We start from the raw sequence: 7,079 nt of genomic DNA on the forward strand, positions 1-7,079 counted from the left end.
CAGAGAGGAATTGCCTGGTATTTCGGTGCTGGACTGACCGTAATAGGCGGGATCAGACTGATATACTACAGGAAAGTTCTACTCTGTGAAAAGCATTGCTGGGCTAAAAGAAGTTGCACCCAGGTGGTAAATCGCCATAGAACAGGCTAACAATGGTGTTGAGCTGGTTGTTCGTTCCTGTGAGTGCATTTCTCTCTGTGTGTATTTAGTCTCCCTATGGGAAAAAGGGGAAACCAGACGTGGACTCCTTGCTCAGTGTGCTTAGAGGAATACTGCTTCACCTCACTGACGAGGCCCAATGAAGGCTGAAACGATCGTCTGGGGTTGCTTTGTTCCTTGTTCAGAGAGGAATTGCCTGGTAATTCGGTGCTGGACTGACCGTAATAGGCGGGATCAGACTGATATACTACAGGAAAGTTCTACTCTGTGAAAAGCATTGCTGGGCTAAAAGAAGTTGCACCCAGGTGGTAAATCTCCATAGAACAGGCTAACAATGGTGTTGAGCTGGTTGTTCGTTCCTGTGAGTGCATTTCTCTCTGTGTGTATTTAGTCTCCCTATGGGAAAAAGGGGAAACCAGACGTGGACTCCTTGCTCAGTGTGCTTAGAGGAATACTGCTACACCTCACTGACGAGGCCCAATGAAGGCCGAAACGATCGTCTGGGGTTGCTTTGTTCTTTGTACAGAGAGGAATTGCCTGGTATTTCGGTGCTGGACTGACCGTAATAGGTGGGATCAGACTGATATACTACAGGAAAGTTCTACTCTGTGAAAAGCATTGCTGGGCTAAAAGAAGTTGCACCCAGGTGGTAAATCGCCATAGAACAGGCTAACAATGGTGTTGAGCTGGTTGTTCGTTCCTGTGAGTGCATTTCTCTCTGTGTGAGTTTTATTACTGTACCTGTCATACATAGAGGGGTTTTATTACTGTACCTGTCATACATAGAGGGTTTTTTTATTACTGTACCTATCATACATAGAGGTTTTTATTACTGTACCTGTCATACATAGAGGGGTTTTTATTACTGTACCTGTCATACATAGAGGGATTTTAATTACTGTACCTGTCATACATAGAGGGTTTTTATTACTGTACCTGTCATACATAGAGGGGGTTTTATTACTGTACCTGTCATACATATAGGGATTTTATTACTGTACCTGTCATACATAGAGGGGGTTTTATTACTGTACCTGTCATACATAGAGGGATTTTATTACTGTACCTGTCATACATAGAGGGGTATATTACTGTACCTATCATACATAGAGGGTTTTATTACTGTACCTGTCATACATAGAGGGATTTTTTTACTGTACCTGTCATACATAGAGTGGGTTTTTTATAACTGTACCTGTCATACATAGAGGGTTTTTATTACTGTACCTGTCATACATAGAGGGGTTTTTATTACTGTACCTTTCATACATAGAGGGGTTTTTATTACTGTACCTGTCATACATAGAGGGTTTTTTATTACTGTACCTGTCATAAATAGAGGGGGTTTTATTACTGTACCTGTCATACATAGAGGGGTTTTTATTACTGTACCTGTCATACATAGAGGGTTTTTATTACTGTACCTGTCATACATAGAGGGGTTTTTATTACGGTACCTGTCATACATAGAGGGTTTTTATTACTGTACCTGTCATACATAGAGGGTTTTTATTACTGTACCTGTCATACATAGAGGGGGTTTTATTACTGTACCTGTCATACATAGAGGGGTTTTATTACTGTACCTGTCATACATAGAGGGGTTTTTATTACTGTACCTGTCATACATAGAGGGGTTTTTATTACCGTACCTGTCATACATAGAGGGCTTTTATTACCGTACCTGTCATACATAGAGGGATTTTTATTACTGTACCTGTCATACATAGAGGGCTTTTTATTACTGTACCTGTCATACATAGAGGGATTTTTATTACTGTACCTGTCATACATAGAGGGGTTTTTATTACTGTACCTGTCATATATAGAGGGGTTTTTATTACTGTACCTGTCATACATAGAGGGGTTTTTATTACTGTACCTTTCATACATAGAGGGTTTTATTACTGTGCCTGTCATACATAGAGGGGTTGTTATTACTGTACCTGTCATACATAGAGGGGTTTTTATTACTGTACCTGTCATACATAGAGGGTTTTTATTACTGTACCTGTCATACATAGAGGGGTTTTTATTACTGTACCTGTCATACATAGAAGGATTTTTATTACTGTACCTGTCATACATACAGGGGTTTTATTACTGTACCTGTCATACATAGAGGGGTTTTTATTACTGTACCTGTCATACATAGAGGGTTTTTATTACTGTACCTGTCATACATAGAGGGGTTTTTATTACTGTACCTGTCATACATAGAGGGGTTTTTATTATTGTACCTGTCATACATAGAGGGGTTTTTTCATCGCTGAAAGTTTCCTTTTTTTAATGGTGTAGAAAAGCACCAAACCATTACGAGCTTGTAATCTGAGAGTGCCCAGCAAATTAAATAAGATTCTGTGAATGGTGTGTTCAAAGTGCTAACAAGGCAAGGTGAGATATCTATTTAGCGTTTTAAAACTATTTAATACATACAATATAGTTGTGGATCCACATTACATAACTTACTAAAATAAAATAAAATAGTACTCAAAGCAATGGTACTAGAACATCCAATTGTGAACCTCAATTTTTAAACAGTAAAAACCCTATAAATGTTGCAACCTTGATTAATGTACTTTAGTGCTTCTGGCCAAAGGGCTGGTGTGTAAAGCCGCTCTGGATGAAAAAAGAAAAGGGAAAGGGGAAGAAAAAAAATGCAAAAATGCAAAAATGCACATGCACAATGAGTGAATATGTTGCAAAAACAAAAATGTAAAACGAGAATAAAAATGTAAATAAAAATAAAAATATGGGAAATTTCAAGCAAAAATTGTGAAGTGTGGATGTGGAAAAATTATTAATTAAATCCAAAAAGTTATAAATGTCACAATCCAAGTGAAAATTTGACAATTGGTGGTAAAACGTACAATCCAAATGAAAAGTCACAGTTTAATGAAAAAAACAAAACAAACTTGTTTCCTGGTGGTGAGAAGTGCCGTGATGGTGATCCTGTTGAGTCCTAATGATCCCTTTATTTTTCTTAATGTGATGTCCTGTAAAGATATAAAACAATGTACAGAATGCAAACCACATTTCCACATTGTTCAGACAGATGATGTGTACAACTCTCACTGGGGCCTCTTACAGGACTTCAGCTTTTCTGAGACAGAGTTCACTGCAGTGACCGCATACCAAAATGAAAAGATAACAAAGCTCAAGATTGATCACAATCCTTTTGCAAAAGGATTTTGGGAGCAGGAGAGAAGTCACAAGAGGGGAAATACTTTATAGACTCTAGTACAAAGTCCAACCAAGCGTCTGAAGAGAAAGAAGTGGGAGGAGAGCTCTGATCTTGATTGTACAGATTCCCCAAAATCAGTACGTGTGAAGGAGCAACCTTGTGTGGTCCCAGCTAGGTTATTTCAGAATTGGGTACCAGAGCAGGAGCTTGGCCAAGGGCTGACTCCCACCTCCCCAGAGTCCACAGATACCATAAACCAGGAACAGCAAGTGCCATCTTCATCTTCTAGCCTTCTGTACAGGAATCCCCACAGAAGTAGGTCCCATCCTTTCTCTACCCCCCATGATCTGAGTGATTTTCCTTGTAGACGTCTAACTCCTGATGTAGCTAAAGTTCCAGATTCAGGTGCACGTCCATTCACTGAAAACTTGATGTCTTTTCCGACATTTGCACCACCTTACTCTTCACAGGACTGAGCTAGTGTTACAAGTATATCTATGGAAACTCCAGGGAAATCATCTCTACGTAGCACTATGTACAGCCCCTACAGAGCAGAACAGTGGATGACTCCTACTCGGAGACAATACCGGCCAGTTGTATACCCTGCATACACAACACATTATAGTGAACAGGGTACAATGACCCATCCCATCCACACACAGGAATGTCAGACTGGAGCCAGTACTCTCTCTTCCCTTACTCATGCTGGTAAAATTTGAATGAGAAGGGACATAAATGTCTTGAACTTGCATATATCATACAACTCTTCCCATTCCTAGACACATTAATGGATTCTGTGTGTATCCTGGATCCTGGATATTTGGCTCTGCAGTGGAAGATATATTTGGGTTTGGGAAGAGGGTCTCTGATTATGATATTTGTGTTCTAAAATTATTATTTTTTTCAGGTTTTGAATAAATTTATTGAAAGTGTAGTAATGGATATTGCCCAGAAATACATGATACACTTACATTTATCTTTTTTTTCCAATCCTTTGAATTAAATAAAATTCACATAAAAACCTAAAAGGACATTTAATAAACCCATTAAACAAAAGCACAAATCTTCTTAAATAAAATCTATTTACAGACAGTATGTGCTATATGCGTCCTTGCATCACAATAAGTCACAATATAGTCTTGATAAAGGCCTCTCAGTCGGCCGAAACACGTTGACCTCCTGTGACATACCAGCCTGAGTTCCTATTTGTATATGGTGACTCGTGAGCACTTTTCCTTTTAGTTTAGCTAGCTTTTTTCTGTTTTTGTGCATCTGTTAGTTTTTTCTTTCACATGTACCTTTTAGATGTTCTTACTCTGAACCAGAAGTTTCGGATAAAAGATTTTCCTTCCCTGGATAATAGTACTTTCCTCTCTCTTCTCTGGATACTTCCACACTGGACCTCCACTGGATTTTTTACTCTCTGTGACTATACAGGGAGTGCAGAATTATTAGGCAAATGAGTATTTTGACCACATCATCCTCTTTATGCATGTTGTCTTACTCCAAGCTGTATAGGCTCGAAAGCCTACTACCAATTAAGCATATTAGGTGATGTGCATCTCTGTAATGAGAAGGGGTGTGGTCTAATGACATCAACACCCTATATCAGGTGTGCATAATTATTAGGCAACTTCCTTTCCTTTGGCAAAATGGGTCAAAAGAAGGACTTGACAGGCTCAGAAAAGTAAAAAATAGTGAGATATCTTGCAGAGGGATGCAGCACTCTTAAAATTGCAAAGCTTCTGAAGCGTGATCATCAAACAATCAAGCGTTTCATTCAAAATAGTCAACAGGGTCGCAAGAAGTGTGTGGAAAAACCAAGGCGCAAAATAACTGCCCATGAACTGAGAAAAGTCAAGCGTGCAGCTGCCAAGATGCCACTTGCCACCAGTTTGGCCATATTTCAGAGCTGCAACATCACTGGAGTGCCCAAAAGCACAAGATGTGCAATACTCAGAGACATGGCCAAGGTAAGAAAGGCTGAAAGACGACCACCACTGAACAAGACACACAAGCTGAAATGTCAAGACTGGGCCAAGAAATATCTCAAGACTGATTTTTCTAAGGTTTTATGGACTGATGAAATGAGAGTGAGTCTTGATGGGCCAGATGGATGGGCCCGTGGCTGGATTGGTAAAGGGCAGAGAGCTCCAGTCCGACTCAGACGCCAGCAAGGTGGAGGTGGAGTACTAGTTTGGGCTGGTATCATCAAAGATGAGCTTGTGGGGCCTTTTCGGGTTGAGGATGGAGTCAAGCTCAACTCCCAGTCCTACTGCCAGTTTCTGGAAGACACCTTCTTCAAGCAGTGGTACAGGAAGAAGTCTGCATCCTTCAAGAAAAACATGATTTTCATGCAGGACAATGCTCCATCACACGCGTCCAAGTACTCCACAGCGTGGCTGGCAAGAAAGGGTATAAAAGAAGAAAATCTAATGACATGGCCTCCTTGTTCACCTGATCTGAACCCCATTGAGAACCTGTGGTCCATCATCAAATGTGAGATTTACAAGGAGGGAAAACAGTAAACCTCTCTGAACAGTGTCTGGGAGGCTGTGGTTGCTGCTGCACGCAATGTTGATGGTGAACAGATCAAAACACTGACAGAATCCATGGATGGCAGGCTTTTGAGTGTCCTTGCAAAGAAAGGTGGCTATATTGGTCACTGATTTGTTTTTGTTTTGTTTTTGAATGTCAGAAATGTATATTTGTGAATGTTGAGATGTTATATTGGTTTCACTGGTAAAAATAAATAATTGAAATGGGTATATATTTGTTTTTTGTTAAGTTGCCTAATAATTATGCACAGTAATAGTCACCTGCACACACAGATATCCCCCTAAAATAGCTATAACTAAAAACAAACTAAAAACTACTTCCAAAACTATTCAGCTTTGATATTAATGAGTTTTTTGGGTTCATTGAGAACATGGTTGTTGTTCAATAATAAAATTAATCCTCAAAAATACAACTTGCCTAATAATTCTGCACTCCCTGTATAGACTTTGGGACTAGCTTATTGCTTTATATATGGGACGTCCCTTTATCTGAGCTCAGATTCATTAATATCATTAATTTTTCTTAGTTTTTTTTTTTTTAAATATATCCTTATTTTGTCATATGTTTGACATATGTTTTTCACTGTTGCTTTTTAAATATTTTCTACGCTCCTTACTAATACAGTATTATGTGTTATTAATACAGTATTATTTCTACGCTCTTTAGTAATACAGTACTATGAGTTGTTTTTTGGTCATTACACACCCACATTGATAATCTCTTTGGGCCCATCTTTTCCACCAGCATACTTAAGCCCCCTTTGGGTGGTGCTCCTATGTCCTCACTATTTATTTAATTATACTTATTAACCCCTAATCTGCTGCCCCCAACATCGCCAACACCTACATTATATTTATTAACCCCTAATCTCCCGCCCCAATGTCGCCGCAACCTACCTACACTTATTAACCCTTAATCTGCCGCCCCCAATGTCGCCGCCACTATATTAAATGTATTAACTCCTAAATCTAAGTCTAACCCTAACACCCCCTAACTTAAATATAATTTAAATAAATCTAAATAAAATTCCTATCATTACCTAAAGTATTCCTATTTAAAACTAAATACTTACCTATAAAATAAATCCTAAGATAGCTACAATATAACTAATAGTTACATTGTATCTATCTTAGGATTTTTTTTTATTTTACAGGCAAGTTTGTATTTATTCTAACTA

The 7,079-nt window shown here is 38.7% G+C and overlaps 1 pseudogene; it reads left to right on the plus strand.

The window, feature by feature from the left end:
- The first annotated feature begins 3,102 nt into the window (after positions 1–3,102).
- Positions 3,103–4,055, plus strand: LOC128664355 (T-box protein VegT-like; annotated as a pseudogene).
- The last annotated feature ends 3,024 nt before the right edge of the window (positions 4,056–7,079 follow it).

Source organism: Bombina bombina, chromosome 6, assembly GCF_027579735.1.
Source record: "Bombina bombina isolate aBomBom1 chromosome 6, aBomBom1.pri, whole genome shotgun sequence".
NCBI lineage: Eukaryota > Metazoa > Chordata > Amphibia > Anura > Bombinatoridae > Bombina > Bombina bombina.